Genomic DNA, 20,762 nt, shown 5'->3' with positions numbered 1-20,762 from the left:
AACAGAACCAATAGGAGGGTGGGTGGGTAGGGTGTGTATATATGTGTGTGTGTGAGAGAGAGAGAAGAGGTTTATTTTAAGGAATTGGGTCACTTGATTGTTGGAACCAGCAAGATCAAAATCTGTAGGGCAGGCTGCAGGCTGGAAACTTGACAGGAGTTGATGCTATAATCTTAAGGCAGGTTTTTTTTTCTTTTCTGGGAAACCTTAGTTTTTGTTCCTAAGGCCTTCAACTGAGTGGGTGAGGCCCACCTGTATTATTGAGGGTAACCTCCTTTATTTAAAGTCAACTAATTGTAGACTTTAACCACATCTGCAGAATACCTTCACAGCAACACCTAAACTCATGTTTGATTAAATAACCTGCTGCAACAGCCTTGCCAAGTTGAAACATGAACTTAACCATCACAGTCTCTCATTCATGTTTCGTATGTCTCTCTCTCTCACACACACAAATGAGTTTATGGGGCATCCTTAGTGTTAAATATTTAACTTCAGGTAACAATAATCACAATAATAGCTAGCAGTGATTGAGCACATGTTATGTGTGTGTGTTCTCTTGGAAACTTTATATACTTATGACCTCATGTAATACTTTTGACATGTAATACTCCACAGATTGCATAGAGTTACTTTACGGGTAAAGAAACTAAGGCTCAACGAGTTGCTGGCTTTTCGGTGATTAAGCTCAAGATTCAAACCCTCATCTGTCTTCCTTTTTCTGCGTTCTCTTGTTTTTCTAGTATTTCCGCCCTTACTATCATCCTTGCTTATTTTGCAGTGTTGTACTTGGCTGAAGAATTTGGTATCTTCATGCTTTTTTCACCAAGGCATATTTTCAAAATAGGCAGTTCAGAATGTTGGGTAAGCCACCTGGGTTTTCAGATTAGATAACTAAAAGTGGATGGGATTACCATTACTATGCCCAGCAGACTAGTTTCTGAACTAGGCATGAAAGTTGTAAGGAGGGTCATCTCGCAGTGCCCTCTGACCTTTTTTTTTTCTTACTGATGGATTGCTTCCTTGTCTGCTGCCAAACCCCTAATGTTCTGGCTCGGTCCACAGATGGATCATTCGCAGAGGATGGATAGTGCAGCTGCAGGTCTGGCATACAGGACTTCAGGTGGTGCCCACTACTTAATCTGCAGCCAGGTTTTCACTAGAAGAAAGGCGAGGCAGCTCTCCTTGGTTTCACTGGGGAGCTGGCCTCATCTGCAGAAGCTTGTCCTAATCACATTCTTCCCCCTTCTTGGTGGCTCCCAGCCATTGTCTTCCACCTTCCCTTGCTTCGTTTTTGTCACCAGCAGCAGCTTCTGCTCGGCTGCTGGCACTCTGAAGTGGAATTTGACAGAGGTGAGAGCAGCCTTTGAGTTTCCTCTGTGCAGGTTGGCTCCTTCTAGCACACATTGGAAGCAGTGCTGACGGATGTTCAAAAATGCACACACTGGAAGGGCTTGCTTGTTGTTCCAAGGCCTAATTGGAGATCTAGGTTGGCACTTCCCTACAGCTTGGCAGGGAACAGTTCGAATGTTTGTAGATGGCTCTTGCCTTCCACCACGTGCCAACTTGAGCTCTGGCAAGTTAGCTGCAGTGGGTTTTGTCTTGACAAGTTGGAAAAGTTTCCCAACTTCAGTGACTGTGTGGCTCTTTTGGGAGCTTTACAGCTAGCAGGCAAGGGCTGCCATTTTAAAGAGCATAGACATTAATATGTTCATATTTAATATATTTGAGTGAGTATACTATGTGCTCCTTTTTATTTTGTAAATGGGCAGGACAGAGGAAAAAAGGAAGGAACAAGAGACAGAAACAGATGGACTTGACCCTGAGATGAAGGCCCTGCAGATGGCAAGGTGCTGGCTTGTGGATACTACTGGGATACATGTTTTTCTTTGAATTACTTAAGGATTATTGCAATAATTTCTTTCTTTAAACTCACTACTCTTGATTTTCATGATTTTGAAACTATCTCATTGTCCTCAGACTACTTTGAGTTTTTTCGATTGGTCTCTCTTCCTTGAATGTCTCTTAAGTATTTCTGACTTGTACCATTTCTTCTTTGAATCTCTCCTTGCTTCTCCTGTCTCCTTGGGTTTCTCCTCACTTCTAAGTTTTCAGTAGTGGCTGTATTAGTAATGCTCCAACTATGGCCCTTGGCCTAGCAGCATCAGCATGACCTGGGAAGTTGCCTGAAATGCTTGAACCAGACCTAAGACATTATGTAGAAAGGAATCTGTGTTTTACATTTTGATACACATTTTCAAAGAGATTATACTATTAATAATTTCATGGCATGTAACAGCGCTAGCTATAAGGCATAATTTAGGTCAAAGCTGTGTTCTCAGTGGATACGATTCTAGTGCCCTTAGAAATGGAGTGTCATATAAGAAAACTGGATTGTCATTAGTTAAACAAATAATAAAGACATCTTACTTTTGTTCTTGTCCTCTAAACCAAGGCAGACCCCAGGGAGTATGGGAAATTGTGTTCTTTCTCTTCTGACTTGTTTAGGTACGAGGAACAAAGACCCACTCTAATTGCCTTAATACTTTTTGTTGTTGTTTTTAAAATAGTAAGAAAGCATTAAGGATGGGAAACCTTCCTTTAGAAGGGCCTCATATGAAGTGGAACCGAGATGGTCATAGGATCATTCTATTGTGGGTTGGTCTTGATCAGTTGTTAGGTTTACTGTTCACATTCATTCTTATTTTCTCCCTCATTTTGTTATCCACAGATAGGCAAAATAGAGAAAACAGTTGTCTTCCCATTTAAACAAAATAGTCTACCGTATATCCTTATCCTCCTGTTTGAGGAGGAGAGAGTGATCAGTGGGAAATAAACAAGGACCAGACTCCTCTCATACTTAATGAGGGGAAGGGAGTGAGCTTCTTAGGATTTATCAAAAACTGCTGATTAAACCAGTTTGCTACCCATCTTGTTATAAAGAGAACTCTCTATGGTATAATGTTGAAATGTTTTTTGTTTCTAAATTAGACTTAGAGCCGTTTGGTCTTACATTAGAATATTTTGACAGTCTTTTGGTTATTATAGCAGGACTTAGTCTCTTCGGGGTCTAGGATTGAACTAATTATCCAGTCATATCTGGTAGAAAGGGATCCCACTACTGCTTATCTGAGACTGCATTGTTGTCCTGGGTTGTATGGGACTGTGATACAAATGGCCTTACTGTTTCTCTGCCTGGCTTTTCTGCAGTGTAAAACTATCCTCTAGTGACTACAAAATGCCTTTCTTTTACTTGTTGAAAGATTTCAAGGAAGACAGAAAGAGAGAGAGGGCTGTGAGGGAAGAGGAACTATTAACATGCCGTGTTTCCTGTCCCTGTTCAGCCGAAGTCTAACCTTGGATGACTGTATTCCCCTTGGTTTATTGTGAAGGCATCTCAGAAGGCCTTCCCCATGGTCATATCTCAGTTTACACTCTATAAAATTGGATTAGACAATGTTAATTCAATTAATGACTGTACTGAAAGTTTGTCTTCGTGTGCAGTGAAAACAGTAGGGCAGCCTCTAATAATCTATGGATTTAATGACTGCAACTTTGAAGAGTGTTAAGCTAAAGTGAAGTTCAGAATGGCTTGTTAACTGGGTTTATTAGCTGTTGACCTTCCCTTTCAGCATAATAGTGGCAGTCAGACCGAAGAGAGCACTACCGTCCTGATTAGCATTTATCTAAAGATAGGCTGCTGCCTCTTCCACAGTAAATTAGTTCAATCAGCCATAAAGAGCTTGAGAAATATTTTCTGCTTTATAAAAAGAATTAGCTGTTAGAACAGTTTATCTGCCATAGTGCTGTAAGATGGATTGAGCCCCTGAACGTGCTCATTTGAAGAAGGCGCCTTGAGGATATTGAGTAACTGAACAGATTTCCCTCAAGATTGATCAGCGGTCCTGGCTTTCCTGTACAAGAGTTGATGCCCTAATTTTTGCCTTTTCACCAGAGCACCACATCTGCTCCTCTTTTTGTATATTGGTTCAGTGAAGTCGAAAGCCCATTTGTTTAGCAGCTAGTACGCACTGTGTGTCACTTAGGAGATAAAATCCCGTGCTGACAGAGAGTCTGTGATTTGATTAAAGAGAAGAAAACTAAACTAAAACATGAGAAATATCACTCCCACTACCACCAAAATAAGGTTGCTAAAGAGAGGAAACGATATAATGCCGGTCGTCACTTTTTGTATAGCTTGTGCTTGTGCTAAGTCATGTCCAACTCTTTGCGACCCCATGGACGCAGTGTCTGACGTAGCCCGCCAGTCTCCTCTGTCCATAGGATTTCCCAGGCAAGAATACTAGATTGGGTTGCCACTTATTCCTCTAGGGGATCTTTCCAACCTAGAGATCGAACTCTTATCTCCTGCATTGGCAGGTGGATTCTTTATGACTGAGCCACCTGGGAAGCCCCCTTTTTGTATAGAGATCATCTTGAAAGTGAAGCATATTTTCCCAAAGAAACAAGATAATGGTTGAAGGTTAGTATTTCTGATCACAGTCTTGGCACCATGTAAGTTCTTCTCATAGTGAGTCATAAAAGTAAAGAGACAAAAATTATAAACCTTTCCAATCCTTTAAAATCTTAAATTATGATCCATGTCTTTTTTTTAAAAAAAGGACATAAATGTACTGTGCGATTGATTTTTATGAAGTGCCCCAATGTACTATAAAGTATACATAGAGCACATAAAATTCCAACTCTGCTGTATCGTAAATTTGACCTCACTGAAATGAATAGGCTCACTGGATGGCAAACACTAATGAAACATTTAATTATCAACCCTCCACTTGTCTTTTTAGGATTTAGATGGGCTTCCTGGGGACTATTTTTGTGGCCAAGGTTTTCATATAACAAAATAATAAAATCTTTTCTTTAAAACAAGTATCTCTTTCTCTTGGTAAACGTTTCAATAGAGACAGCTAGTTTAATTAGAGTGATGAACCTGAATCTGGATTTTGTAACCAAAGCTATGATCATCTTTTTTTTTTTTAAAGAAAGCTGTTGGTATAGTTAGATATGTGATGACCTCATGAAGACTTCTGTCGACCCCTTTGGGCACTGGTACACATACCCCGTGAAGTCCTTGCAGCTCCCTCAGACTAAAGCCACGGAGTACTTTGTGAGGGGCGGTTTGGAATGCCTCTTGTGGACAAGCTGTAGGCTTCAGATCCTTGGAAGGACCACGTAAGGAATTCCCTCTACCCATCCCTGTAACTGCTATGTTGGTTTACATTTATTGCCCAGTTACTCCAGGAAGAGTTGTCAGGGAAACATGGTTGAGTGAGCCGATCTAGGCAGCTTTAAAAAAAAAAAAAAAAAAGGATGAAAATACTACACTAAGTGAAAGAAGCCATTCACAAAAGATCACATATTATATAATTCCATTTATATTGAAGTATCTAGGATAGGCTCATCTATGGCAACTGAAAGTAGATGAGGGAATGCCTAGGGCTGAGGGAGGTGGCAGAGCTGGAGAGTGACTGCTAATGGGCACAGTGTTTTCTTTTTGGAGTGATAAAAATATTCTAGAATTAGACCATGGTGATGGTTGTGCAGCTAAAAGCCATTGAATTGTATACTTTAAATGGGTGAAGCATATCATATGCAAATTGTATCTCAGTAAAGCTATTATTTAAAAAATAAAACAGGTACTGTGTTTCATTGAGTTAAATAGTATGACCAAAGAGGAAAAAGTTTTAAGCATTGAGCATCCCTTGTAAGGTATGTATATATTCATACAGCTGTAATGAGTGTTATCCAAGTGTGAACCATGTCGTGCCAGTCATGATATGCACCTGAATTGCAGAGAAAGAGGAAGGACCTTTTAAATGAGAGGATGTCATGCACTGGGAAGCAGTCTTGATTAGAGCAAGGTCTTTGTAGCTCCAGGGTGGCAAGTTTGGTTAGTCTGCGAGTCCAGGAGTTACTGGCAAGTATCTGTTATTCTTTGGTAGAGAAAGTGTAGCCCAAAGTGTTTGATAAAACATTGGCAATAGTTTTGAACTATCATTCCAATAAATTGATGGGCTTCCCAGGTGGCACTGGTGGTAAAGAACCCACCTGCCAATGCAGGAGACATGAGAGATTCGGGTTCAGTCCCTGGGTTGGGAAGATCCCCTGGAGAAGGGCATGGCAGCCCACTCCAATATTCATGCCCAGAGAATCCCACAGACAGAGGAGCCCTGTGAGCTACAGTCTGTGGGGTTGCACAGAGTGGGACATGACTGAAGTGACTTAGCACACACAGCACACGTGCACTTGGCATCTAACCCTGCTCTCCCCAGTGGCACATATGAAAACAAACCATTAGTATTCCTGTTTCCTATTTTATGCCACCACCTAAAACATTTCAAACTCATGTGAAATGCTTTTGATGATGTGAGTTGGAGGCCATCTGTGAGAACCTCTGCTGTATAGGAAATTCTTGTTGTTTGGTTTTTAAATCCATTTCATCATCCAGGCAAATTAAGCAAATGACTCACCCTCTCTAAAAGCTCCCACCTCCTCATCTGTAAGTGGGGAAGTGATGGTGTTGGCCCTGCGGTGTTGGGGGGTTAGGTAAAGTGCAGTACCTGTCAGAACTGCTCTTAAGTGGCGAGGAGGGAAGGAGGATGGCTGCTGGATCAGTAGAACTTGGAAGGGAGATAGGCAAGCTCTGAGATATTGATGTTTTTGTTTATTTGAGTTTGTTTTGTCTTCTTTTTGTCTAGACTTGCCATATTATTTGGAGAAGGAAATGGCAACCCACTCCAGTGTTCTTGCCTGGAGAATCCCAGGGACAGTAGAGGCCGGTGGGCTTCCGTCTATGGGGTCGCACAGAGTCAGACACGACTGACGCGACTTAGCAGCAGCAGCAGCAGCAGCTGTATTATAGCTTCTTGAAGATTAAGACCTTTGTGAATCTTACTCTCAAAAGTTATATGGCCTCTTGCAATTTAGTGTAAACAGCACAACATTAGACTTAAGAATTTCAACTTTAATGTTATCTGTGAGATCTCCAGTCACTGCGGTATCCTTCCCTTGTGAAATGAGACGGTGGTACCAGCTGGCTCTTAATTCCTCCCGGTTCCAAGATTATCCTGTTTTAACTTGGTTCCACAGTTTCTGATTCTTCCTCGTTTCCTCTTCCCATGTACTTTGTCTTTCATCTCTCAGCCTCTTTCTGCCTGTCTCCTGCAGGCCTTCTTTATCCATCCTAAAAGTTGTCATAGTGTACCTAATATGAGGCAAGCTGCAAGTTAGGGGGTAGATATGCAGTGTTGAAAAATACAGATAGGGTTCCAATATTAATGGAACTTATAGTTTAGTAGGGGAAGCCCTGATAAACCACGTAATAATCACAAAATATGGTAAGTGCTATTATGGAACAGGAGAGAATACTGTGAGCAGAGAGGCAGGACTACATGACCCAGTTTACATCACTTTTCTCAAAGTGAATTTCCAAGGGCTTAGAGGCCTGTCCACAGGCTGTTTGAGAGAAAGAGCAGTGTCAGTAAAGGCTTAGGCAAGACAACATGAGTGACTTTCAGAAAGTAGAAGGCCAGTGTTGCTGGGAGTGAGCTGGGGTGACTTTTAGTAAGAACGAGCCTGGAAAGGCATGCCAAATTCAAAGCCAAGTTAAAGATTTTTAAGTTCATTGAAAAGCCTGTGATAAATTTTCAGTGGTAAGGAAATAGGAATCTTCCTTTAACTTGCTTGGAACAATTAAAAGCTGTTTTTAAATAATAAGTTTAAATTTTACATTAGTGTTAGCACATATAGAATAATATACTACACTTGAAGTGAATACGGTTTTACGCTCAGCAGAGGCTAGCCTGTGACCAAAGCTTGCACGTCAGTGTTGTGTTTCCAAGAGAGGAAAAGCCTTGGTTCCTAGAATTTTCTCCCTTTTTGTTTCTTTTCTTTTCTTTGCCCCATTGTGATTCCTATCATCTCTTTTCTCCACAGTTGATCACTTCTTCTTCCAAGCAGTCCTTGATCTTTGAAATGCTGTGAGAATAACAGTAATAGCTGGGTAGACCTTCAGATAGCCAATGTGTCTTTGGGCTATGGTTCTGTGACTTTAGAGGGCTGGGCATTGCAGATAAATTCGAATAGAGAGGCTCCCAGAGTATTCTGGAAGAATGCCTCTTCCAGCAGAAATTCCAGTCAACAAAACCAATGCCATTTCCCTAACAGGTGCAGGCACCAAGGGCTTGACTGAGCTGACACAAGTTGGAACATCGCTACTAATTCCTATGCAAATCTGTTAAGTGTACTTATTACCAAGTGTGTTCATTGCAGGCTACACTCATGTTGACATTTGGTGGGGATGCAAAGAGGCAGAGGTTATAAAAGGTGGATAGGTTCTTTCCCTGTAAAGTCTTAATCTCATTGGGTAAACAAGCCATGTACCTTCAGAAGGTCATTTTGGATGTTGTCCTGGTAAATATTTAACAGGTTTTTAAAAATAATTATATTTGAAACTATTTTGTTGTTTTTAGTGGCTAAGTTGTGTTTGACTCTTTTGCAGCCTCATGGACTGTAGCCCACCAGGCTCCTCTGTCCATGGAATTTTCCAGGCAGGAACACTGGAATGAGTTACCATTCCCTTCTCCAGGGGATCTTCCTGACCCAGGGATTGAACCCAGGTCTTCTTCACTGCATGCAGATTCTTTACCATCTTAGTCACCACGGCAGATACAAAGTACCTGGTAAATGTTAGCTTTTAGAAATATATAGATTTAAGACTTGCTTTCAAGAACTTAATCTGTACATACATTTAGTGCTTTTCCCATTTTTGCATCTTGGTTTTACTTGAACTGTACCTAGTTGTATAGTAATAAGAGATGAAATTGAGAAAACAGGACTGAGAAGCTTCTTTAAAAAGGATGTATCCTGAACTAAGCCATTTGACAGAAATGGTTCTGACAGGTGAATATGGGGTGGGTTGACAAATCAGGAGCTCTTGTCATAATCTTGGGAGTTGCCTGTAGTGTAGCATCTCTTCAGCCTGGAAACCAAGTGTTGCTGATCATTTGCCGCTCTCTCGAGCCTCATTCACTGAAGCATTTTCACTGTTTACAAATGATAGATTAACTAGAAGGCATTTTATTTTCTGCTAATATTTTCAGTTTCCAAAGAGAGAACTGTAAAACTTTGATAAATACATACATGAAGATGGAGGCTCACACAACTCCAAAACTGTATCCTCCCGTGTGAGACATAACTGGTCGTATGCAGAGAAAATGTCAGCTGTGATTTATGCCTTAAGCCGTCTCTTACCAGATACTCTTACCTAAATGTACAAATTACTCAGGCTTTTGTTTTTATTTGGTTTTTTTTATTGTGTTGATTAAATGTTGAAGAACATATCTCAGTTTTGTGGGAAAGTTACAGGATTGAATATTTATAATAAAAATTTGGCCATCAGTGTACATAAATGATTTTAGTTCAGCAATCCACATGGTATAGAGCTAAAACCATAGGCTTTACTATCAAAAATCCAATTCAAACTCCATCTGTTAATAGCTGTGTGACCTCAGAAAGGTTGATTATGTCATTTCTTTGAGCCCAGGTCCCTTTATGATGTGGAGTTATGATGTCCACATACTTGATTGCTATAAAAATGGTAACAATATATGAAAAGCACTTACCCCACCCCCCCCACCCCCGGCCAGTGCCTGGCACCTGGTAAGCACTCCACCAGTCTGATCCCCTGTCATTGTTTAGGTCATCTTTATTTGACTGAGTTGTAATGGGGCTAATTACAAAGTGAATCTCTATTATAAAAGTAAACACACACCAAAATGAATTTTAAAAATTTACCATAGTGAAAATTCTTCAGCTTCTTATCATGGCTCAATTCTAATGGTTGATTTTTAATAGTGAAATTATTGAAAGCGATATTCCCCAGTTTCTGCATATTTCCTATAGTTTAAAAATCTTCAAATTAATTTATTGTAAATTGAACATATGTATGATATGAAAGAGAGTTATTTATTTGAGATATTGATTTGACTAATACAATGATTTACTAATTTTCACTCTGCACATGCTACGCATGATAAATCCAGTCTTGTTCAGTTCATTTCAGTCCCTCAGTTGTGTCTGACTCTTTGCGATACCCTGAATTGCAGCACGCCAGGCCTCCCTGTCCATCACCAACTCCCGGAGTTCACTCAGACTCAAGTCTATCGAGTCACTGATGCCATCCAGCCATCTCATCCTCTGTCGTCCCCTTATCCTCCTGCCCCCAATCCCTCCCAGCATCAGGGTCTTTTCCAATGAGTTAACTCTTCGCATGAGGTGGTCAAAGTACTGGAGTTTCAGCTTTAGCATCATTCCTTCCAAAGAACACCCAGGACTGATCTCCTTTAGAATGGACTGGTTGGATCTCCTTGCAGTCCAAGGGACTCTCAGGAGTCTTTTCCAACACCACAGTTCAAAAGCATTAATTCTTCAGCGCTCAGCTTCCTTCACAGTCCAACTCTCACATCAATACATGACCACTGGAAAAGTCACATCCACAACTGGGTATTGTTTTTGCTTTGGCTCCATCCCTTCATTCTTTCTGGAGTTATTTCTCCACTGAACTCCAGTAGCATATTGGGCACCTACCAACCTGGGGAGTTCCTCTTTCAGTATCCTATCATTTTGCCTTTTCATACTGTTCATGGGGTTCTCAAGGCAAAAATACTGAAGTGGTTTGCCATTCCCTTCTCCAGTGGACCACATTCTGTCAGACCTCTCCACCATGCCCGCCCGTCTTGGGTGGCCCCACACCGCATGGCTTAGTTTCATTGAGTTAGACAAGGCTGTGGTCCATGTGATTAGATTGACTAGTTTTCTGTGATTATGGTTTCAGTGTGTCTGCCCTCTGCAGTCTTGTTAGACGCAGAGAAATATCCAAGTATCACTCTTCTCCTCAAAGAATTAAAAACAGAACAGAGAAGAATTTTTTTCAGAGGGTTGGCGGGGAGGAGAGTTTGCAGAGAAACGAACATTCAAGCAACATTTCTCCTCTCCAACTTAGAATTTATTTGGGGGAAAAAAAAAGCAATTGGGGGCGGGGGCTGCTGCTGCTAAGTCGCTTCAGTCGTGTCCAACTCTGGGCGACCCCATAGATGGCAGCCCACCAGGCTCCCCCGTCCCTGGGATTCTCCAGGCAAGAACACTGGAGTGGGTTGCCATTTGGGGAGATAATTCGCATTCTAACATTTTTCCATGTTTTTCCTTACGAGCTTTACATATTTTCCCCTGTGTTATATTTTTAAAAATAATTTAACCATACCTTTAAAAATATAATACAGGGGAAAATATGTATTTAAAGCAAGAGTTGGAAAGGGATTTTTCTGTTTTCAACATTTGGAATTCTTATACATGTTAAATATTAGTACTCCAAGCATGACCTTTTAAGAAATTCCTCATTGAAACAAGGGACTTGAGGAGGAAATGATGTATGTCCAAAGCAGCTTTGAATGTTGTATCTTCTAGAGCAACTGAGAAATTTCTGTATTAAAAATGTTCTGTCTTTACACAAATGACTTGAAAACTTATGTCCACTCAAAATTGCTGCAGACAGTGTTTATAGCATCTTTGTTTTTAATTGCCAAAACTTGGAAGCAACCAAGATGCCCTTCAGGAGGTGAATGGATAAATAGACGGTGGTACATTCAGACAATGGAATGTTATTTAGTACTAAGAAGAAACAAGCTGTTAAGCTATGAAAATACATTCAGGAAACTTAGATGCATACTCCTAAGAAGCCAATCTGAAAGAAAGCCACACATACCATATGACTCCAACTCTATGACATTCTGGAAAAGGGTAACTATGGAGACGGAAAAAAAAAAAAAAGAGTCAGTGGCTGCCAGGGGTTGGAGGGAGAGAGGATGAATAGGTGGAACGCAGAGAGTTTTTAGTGCAGTGAAACTGTTCTGTATAATACCACAGTGGTGGATACATGTCATTAAACATTTGTGAAAGCTCAAAGAGTGCACAACACCAAGAGTGAACTCCAATATTCTCAGTGTATATTCATCTGTTGTGACAAATGTACCACTGTGGTGTGACATCTTCATGGCGGGGGGGCAATATTATGTGTGTAGGGGTGGTGGGCAGGGGTATATGGGAACTCTGTACCTTCAGCTCAGTTCTGCTGTGAAGTTAAAACTGCTCTGAAAAAGCAAAGGTTATTCTTTAAAAAAATGATCTACTGCTTTGGAGCTAAAGTAAACCATGTAAAGAAAGTGATTGGTTAATTCATATACTTTCACTATAGATGTATAAAAGAAGCAGTTGTTTACTAGGAGATTTCACTGAACTGAAAAGACCCAGAAACTGTTCTGAACCAAAGAGGGAGTGTATTAACAAAGAGAAAGATAAAGCCATATACATACCTATGAACAATACAAAAATTTCATTTGTTTTTCCTCTCTGAATGGAGGTAAATAATGCAGTAAATCCTTTTCCCCAGAACCTCCAGTTTATCTTAGCTTGGTTTTGTTTTGTCACTGGACTCATAGGGTGCCCTTGCTTGGCTTTAGAGCTGAGTTCTAATTCCTTCTTCCACCAAGGAGTTTTGTGAGCTTGGGGCTATCCTAGAACCTCTCTAGCGACATTCTATAGAGAAGGGTGAAGGCCAGTGGCATGGCATGCTATTTTTCCATAATTTCCTTTGTTGGGCTAACTGGAGTCGGTGACATGGGGTCACCCCAGGCACCATTTCTATGCTCTGGACCAGTTGCTTTCATAGCTATTGACTGTGTTTGTCTGGAAGTAGAGGTACACAGGATAAGATGATCTCCACAGCTTTTTTCCACCTCTCCGACTATTTCATTCATTAGGTACCTATAATAATTTGATTTAAAACTTTGTTTATATAGTTTTGTTGTTTTGTTGTTAGCACTTCTGTTTTCTAAAGAAAGTAATCCATGTGTAAGTATAGAATGATCATTGAGAAGGTAGGATAATTTCTCACACTTGCCCCCTCCCCTCAAGCTTTACAAGGCATAAAATAATATGAATTAGCTTCCTCTAGTGATAAAACTGCAACAATTTTCAGGCAAGAGAAAAACAGGTTAGTAGCACCATCTACAGGCTATCAAAGAGGAAAACTTACACTGTGGGCTTCTAAATGTGGAAAGCATTTGTGGAAAGGGGAGTAAAAAAGCCACATACTTCCTCTTTTAAATGTGTTGTTTGTAAAACTTATTTAAATGTTTTTGTTCTTTTTTTTTTTTTAAACTACTCATACATTCATATCTCAGTATGTATCCAGGTAGCCTGAACCAGGAGAATATTTGGTGTGATTAGCTGTGTGTTTTCATTCAGATCCTTGTTTTATTCCCATGCTTACAGAACATCTCTTTGTCTCTCTCTCTGTCCCTCTCCCTCCCTCTCTTTCTCCCCAGCTCTAGTAATGATAAGGATGGTGCTATGACTGTGACATTCATATGGATTCCAGTAGGTTGATTCATAATAGTTCACTTTATAAGACATAAGGCATAAAGCCTGTCAGCCCCGTTCTTCTGTATATTCAATGAATTTACTGCATCATTTACCTCCATTCAGAGAGGAAGAATAAATGAAATTTTTGTGTTGTTCATATTTATATGTGTGTTTGTCTTTTTCTCTTTTAAATTTTAGATGAAGTTGATTTATTACCACTTTGGTTCAGAATGGTTTCTGAGTCTTTTCTGTTCCCAAGATTCGGATTCTGTTTTCATAGATGGCTTGTGGTGTGGATTACTATTTTATGATAACAGAATCTAGAAATCTTGTCTTTTGATATGATATTGTAGAGGTAGTATTTTCCTCCCCAGATCTCCCGGTTTTTCTTAGTTTGGTTTTGTTTTCCCATGGTAAACTGGTATCATCGTGTTTGGCAACCTCGAAAATTTTACTGGATTCTTTGAATAACTGTGTTATAAAGTATTCATGGCATTAACAGAGTTGCAATTTTCCATTAAACTAGCCTAATAAAATTAACTTAATAATGGCCTCTTTATAAATTGTTGGCAGAATTGCTATTTCATTATACTGTGTTTATTATTGTCAAGTGGTCGGAAGTTTCTGAAATGGGCAGAGGCAACTGGGGGTTCAGAAAGCATTAAAAAATGGCAAAAACTACCCTTTCCAAACAAATAAGAAAGAAAAGGGAAACAAATCTACTAAAAGCTTGAGCATAAATTGCAAAGATTAGAATATTACTTGAATGATATTACTTCATGTAGAAAAGAGGAATAGAGGAGATGCAATCAATATAGAATTCAAAGGATAAAAAAATTGATAAAGTTTTTAAGGTGCCTATTGAGACAAATGAGGCAGAGCCTATCAAAACTGTCATAGGACTTTTTAAGTTTGTGTAGCTCACTTGCTGATGGTTTGGGTTGTTTCCATTTAAAAAAACAAAACCTCATTATTTTCAATGTGTAAAAATATAATTACGCATGAAACACTAGGGCCTTTCTCTGAAAAAAGTAAAGCACTAATTCTAATACAAGTTGAGATTTAGAATGAGTTGCTGCCTTGCAGTTCTAGCTAATATTTTCCCTTGTTTTTCTCGCACCAGATGGCACTGTTTAGTTCTGTTTCACAGTCTTGTTCTGGAAGTTTCTTTGGGAGAATCTGTTTCAGCCCAGGCTCACCAGTGACACCTCTGTATTATGCATGGAGGCTTTATGAGTACTTGTAAAAGGCCATTGACTCAGAAATGAAGCTGTTTATTTGAGGTCTTGTGGTTCTTTCTGGTTGCACGTTCACTGCAAGGTGAGCCTAACAAACCAGCTGATAGAAATCTAAATGCTTTTTGTGAAATTCAGCCTGTGTTTTACTTGGAGACATTGCAGCAGTGTGACTTTCAGCCTTCTAACAAGCCAGTCTAATTATCTGACGCAGTTTTGAATAATTTTATATGTGAGAGTGGAGCTATGATCATCTGGACACACTTAGTCTCAGAAAATGTTGTAGAGCTTAAAATGCATCATGATAGTCTGTTGAACTTTAGATTCATCCAATTAAATTAATTTAAGAAGATGACGTTTAAAAAACTTTGACTTTTAATTCTCAAGGCAAATTTAGAAATAAATTATCAAAGACCTCTGATGTCATTAAGTGTGAATGAGGCAGGTCCACTGCTTTGCCGCTGATAAAAATAAAGCATCTTCCCTGAAAGGTGAAATTAGCTTTATCTACTAAAAATGTTGGGGTCATATATTGTAAGGCTTATCTCTCAGTGAAGCTTGCTTTTTCCCTTTAACTTTCTTCTCCCCTTCCCCTTCCTTTAGAAACAGTGAGCATAATTATGGCACACCTTTCATCAAGGCTGTTCCTCCATTAACCATTGTCTTGTATGAAGACCAATGTGTAGGAAAGTGGTAATAAATGAATGTTGATGAGGTACTTGAGTGAAGCAGCTATCAGTAAAGGTGAAACAACACCTGCATGAAGAAAGGAATGCCATTCCCTAGATGGAGGCAAGGGCTGAAGTCAGAGCTTCTGTGGAGATGGAAGAGAGTTTGGAAAAAGAATTACCTGAGAGTTCTCTAACACCATGAATTAACTAACCTCTTTGAGCTAGTTTGGCAAACAGAGCCTCTCCTGATTATCACTGGGGCCTTCATACACATCATTCTCTATTTATCAAGTTGATTTTATTTTAATAGTTCTTTCTCTGTGTCTGAGGGTGTGTGAGCATCACTCAGTTTATTTTCAACTGCTTTGCCCTTGTATTTTTCTTTTTTCTGCTCATGGTGGTGATGGGGATTGGAGCTTGGGGGGTGGTGATGGAGAGCCTTCTGTAGACTGGGGGCAGTGGATCCCCGCTAACCCCTGCCATCGAGGAGGATAGCAGCTCCTAGCAAACCCCTCCTCCTGCTGCTGGGGAGGTGGAGGGCAGCTCTGCTGGTTTTCAGGCCTAGGTCTTCTATGGAAGCAAGCCCGAGACAGGCTGCTTCTATAAATCAAGCCTTGGATTTTATTAGAGTGTTTATGTAACCTCAGTTTACGTGCTATAATTCTTTGCTGTGTAGCCTAGAGTAATTCCCAAAGAGGATGTTTGTTCTCTTTCCTTGTAAATTTTCTAGCACAGGCTTTTGTTTTGACATTCTCCCTCCCTCCCTTCACCCTCTGCCTTTTTTTTTTTTTTTTTTTGAGGGGACTGGTTGGTGGGAGTGTACTAACAATTGATTTTTACCAACTAAATTGAATAATCCTGTAAAGGTTGAATTCTGTTTTTACTAGATGTTATCCCTACTCTTAGGTAGGGTAGAGAGGAAACTTTTGTTCAAATTAATTTTTCACATTTTCAAGATTATAGGGTGGTAGAGTTAACATGTACTTAATTGTTGAGTAAATGAAGCATGAGTGGTAAAAAACAGCCATTGCTATCCATGAGGCGCCCCCACCTCCAGCCTCTCCACACCCTACTCTCCCCCACAGATCTAATGTTGATAGCCTCAAATTGACTGCTGAGAGAGAAAATCCAGACTGGGAATTTAGGGTGAAATTGACTTTTAACTGAAGAAAATGTCAGAGTGAAGTGACCAGATTCAACTACATTCCATGTAGGTAACTACACAGAGAGAGAAATGTTGTGCATTGGAAATAAAAGACAATTTGACCTACCCACAGCTTGTTTTTCAAGAAGTAGGTACATATTTTTACTTTTCAGTTTGTTACTCAAACCTCCTGTTTGGGCCACAGAATAGTTAAGTGGTAAGACAGGAGCTGAGGAAAGTATTATTGAACTCCTCTTGGACACATTAAAGTGTGTCTAGGGGCACATTCAATTAGCAATTAATGTTGATCATCAGGCAACCTTCAAGGTATCATATAAGTTTTCTTCTTCTTCTTCTTCTTCTTCTTTTTTTTTTTTGTAGTTTAAAGAAGATAATAGATCAAGGCAAAAAGTTTGTGAAGGAAATATGTGAAAAGAGCATGGTTTCATATTTACTTTAACCACAGAGTGGGGAACATGCTCTAGAACTGTGCTGTTCATTACTGTAGCCACTAACCCCATGTGACTGTTAAGCAGTGATTAGTTTTCATTGAGATGTGCTGTAACTGTGAAAAAAAAAAACACTCTGGATTTTGAAGCTGTAATGTGAAAATAAGAATGTACAGTCTGTTTTTAATAGTTTGTACAGATTATATGTTGGAAAAGTATTTTTGATATATTAGGTTAAATAAAATATATCATTAAAATGAATTTTACCTATTTTCTTTCTAAATTTTTAAATATCACTACTAAAAAAGTTTAAAATTCTATATGTGACATGCATTTGTGGCTCACATTATTATATTTCAAAGTTGTGTTATCCAGAGGGGGGATATAACAGAACAGTATATCTACTAATGCTTTCATAGTTAGACATTTCAAAGAAAATGTTGTATATTCTGATTACATATTAATACTCAAAATTGGTGACAAAATATGAATGAAATTGGACAGATTCTTTATCTATAACCTGAAGACTTATGAGGAAATACTGACCAGAATGCTCTAGGCTGACATGCACCTCTTTATCTGTCATCTCTCCCTTTCAGTATGTTAACAGAACGATCCCATCTAGTAGGATGTCGAGGTTAAAGAGAGTGGAGTCTAGGTTGGAACCCTAGCTTGGCCACTTACTGTCCATGTGATCTGAAGCCAGTTATGCTTCCCCATGCCTCAGTTTCCCATCTGTAAAATGGAGATATTATTGGGCCTACCTTAAAGGGTTCTGTATATTAAATAAGACAAAATATAAAGCATATACTGGTCATGAAATTAAAAGACGCTTGCTCCTTGGAAGAAAAACTATGACAAACCTAATAGCATATTAAAAAGCAAAAACATTACTTTGCCAACAAAGGTCCATATAGTCAAAGCTATGGTTTTGCCAGCAGTCGTGTATTGTCTAACTCAGTGAAACTAAGCCATGCCAAGATGGGGCCACCCAAGACAGGCAGGTCATGATGGAGAGGTCTGACAGAATGTGGTCCACTGGAGAAGGGAATGGCAAACCACTTCAGTATTTTTGCCTTGAGAACCCCATGAACAGTATGAAAAGACAAAATGATAGGATACTGAAAGAGGAACTCCCCAGGTTGGTAGGTGCCCAATATGCTACTGGAGTTCAATGGAGAAATAACTCTAGAAAGAATGAAGGGATGGAGCCAAAACAGAAACAATACCCAGTTGTGGATGGGACTGGTGATAGAAGCAAGGTCCAATGCTGTAAAGAGCAATATTGCATAGGAACCTGGAATGTCAGGTCCATGAACCAAGGCAAATTGGAAGTGGTCAAACAGGAGATGGCAACCGTGAACTTCCTGATGTTCAAGCTGGTTTTAGAAAAGGCAGCGGAACCAGAGATCAAATTGCCAACATCCGCTGGATCATGGAAAAAGCAAGAGAGTTCCCAGAAAAACATCTATTTCTGCTTTATTGATTATGCCAAAGCCTTTGACTGTGTGGATCACAATAAACTGTGGAAAATTCTTCAGCAGACCACCTGACCTGCCTCTTGAGAAACCTATATGCAGGTCAGGAAGCAATGGTTAGAACTAGACATGGAACAACAGACTGGTTTCAAATAGGAAAAGGAGTACGTCAAGGCTATATTTTGTCACCCTGCTTATTTAACTTATATGCAGAGTACATCATGACAAACACTGGGCTGGAAGAAGCACAAGCTGGAATCAAGATTGCCAGGAGAAATATCAATAACCTCAGATATGCAGATGACACCACCCTTATGGCTGAAAATGAAGAGGAACTAAAGAGCCTCTTCATGAAAGTGAAAGAGGAGAGTGAAAAAGTTGGCTTAAAGCTCAACATTCAGAAAACAAAGATCATGGCATCTGGTCCCATCACTTCATGGCAAATAGATGGGGAAACAGTGGAAACAGTGTCAGACTATTTTTCTGGGCTCCAAAATCACTGCAGATGGTGACTGCAGCCATGAAATTAAAAGACACTTACTCCTTGGAAGGAAAGTTATGACCAACCTAGATAGCATATTAAAAAGCAGACATTACTTTGCCAACAAAGGTCCGTCTAGTCAAGGCTATGGTTTTTCCATAGTCATGTATGGATGTGAGAGTTGGACTGTGAAGAAAGCTGAGTGCCGAAGAATTGATGCTTTGAACTGTGGTGTTGGAGAAGACTCTTGCGAGTCCCTTGGACTGCAAAGAGATCCAACCAGTCCATCCTAAAGGAAAATTGGTCCTGAATATTCATTGGAAGGACTGATGCTGAAGCTGGAGCTCCAATACTTTGGCCACCTGATGCAAAGAACTGACTCATTTGAAAAGACCCTGATGCTGGGAAAGATTGAAGGCAGGAGGAGAGGGGGATGGCAGAGGCTGAGATGGTTGGATGGCATCACTGAATCAATGGACATGAGTTTGAGCAAGCTCTTGGAGTTGGTGAAGGACCGGGAAACCTGGTGTGCTGCAGTCCATGGGATCGCTAAGAGTCGGACACAACTGGGCGACTGAACAGCAAGAACGTGAAGCGTACACTGGAACTTGCACTGGTTACGTGAGTAGTATACATGCATTAGCTATTGTAGTGATGAATATCATCATCACGTCGTTAAAATATGTACAACTCTGGTAGATTATTCAAGCTTTAGCTCTGTTCTCAAGCAAATGATAGATGTTGGCTTTTGGCAATCAATCTGATATATTTTTTGAGACCAGGAAGCAGCAATACTTACAAATGGGAAAGTAAATGAACAAAAGGGGGAGCTCATTTATTGGGGCATATTATTAGAACACTCCATAAAAAAGAAATTTGTGATAATCATAGATTAAGCCGGTTCCTTTCTTGATATAAATTCAGCAGCACTGTAACTTTTTATCAGATTTCCTTGCCACAAATCTATTGGTCTGCAAGCATAAGATTTTAGATATTATCTATAGATTTATTATTTGCTGATAAAAGAGATGATAACCTCATAATCCTGCATTAGAGAGTTAACTATTCTGTATTGTCCTAGAACTGCTTGGATTTTAGGGCAAGCTGCATGCGTGCTTATAAAAACAAGTTTAATGTGTCACTCTCATGTATTCTTTAATGAGGCCAAAGAACCCCGAGAGCCAGTTGATTTTTATTTTGCTGATTAAAACTCATGGTCTGGTTAAGACTCCAAATAGCACTAAAGAACAAGTCTTATTTGTTACTGAATAATTTGTGGGTGATATAGGATGCTGATACCTTTTCATGGTGAATGCATAGATGAGATTCACCCATGGAAGAATCTTTTTAGGATGGGGTGTGTTCCTTAAGAAGAAACTTACCCTTAAAATTCTTACACAGGCCAGTACTGCCACTGTGTCATGTATGTGTAAAACAAGTTGATTGAACGAACAAATTGTTTGAACACCTGCAATATTCCAGGAGGACTGCTGATACTCCAAGAGTAAACACAGGACATATACTAAAGAATGCACATGTTATTAATTTATTTTGGGCTACACTGGGTCTTCATTGCTGTGCGTGGGCTTTCTCTATTTGCAGCAAGCGAGGGCTCCTCTTCATCATGGCACACGGGCTCTAGAGCACAGCCTTGGTGGTTGTAGCATATGAGCTTAATTACTCCACAGCATGTGGAATCTTCCTGGGCCAGGGATCAAACCTGTGTCCCCTGCATTGGCAGGTGGATTCTTAACCACTGGACCGCCAGGGAAGTCCAGGAATACACATTTTAATACAACGTGGCACTGTTGCAGAAACACTCACTTGTGTATTTTCACTTATTTGCACCATGGGGTGGCTTTAACAT

The 20,762-nt window shown here is 39.8% G+C and overlaps 1 protein-coding gene across 9 annotated transcripts in view; it reads left to right on the top strand.

The window, feature by feature from the left end:
* The window catches only part of AUTS2 (activator of transcription and developmental regulator AUTS2), a 1,215,681-nt gene that overhangs the window by 428,606 nt on the left and 766,313 nt on the right, over positions 1-20,762 (top strand). The gene's annotated exons all lie outside the window — the stretch shown is intronic.

Source organism: Bos taurus, chromosome 25, assembly GCF_002263795.3.
Source record: "Bos taurus isolate L1 Dominette 01449 registration number 42190680 breed Hereford chromosome 25, ARS-UCD2.0, whole genome shotgun sequence".
NCBI classification, from domain to species: domain Eukaryota; kingdom Metazoa; phylum Chordata; class Mammalia; order Artiodactyla; family Bovidae; genus Bos; species Bos taurus.
The sequence above is the reverse complement of the archived record's forward strand: the minus strand, read 5'-3'. Positions and strand labels throughout refer to the sequence as shown.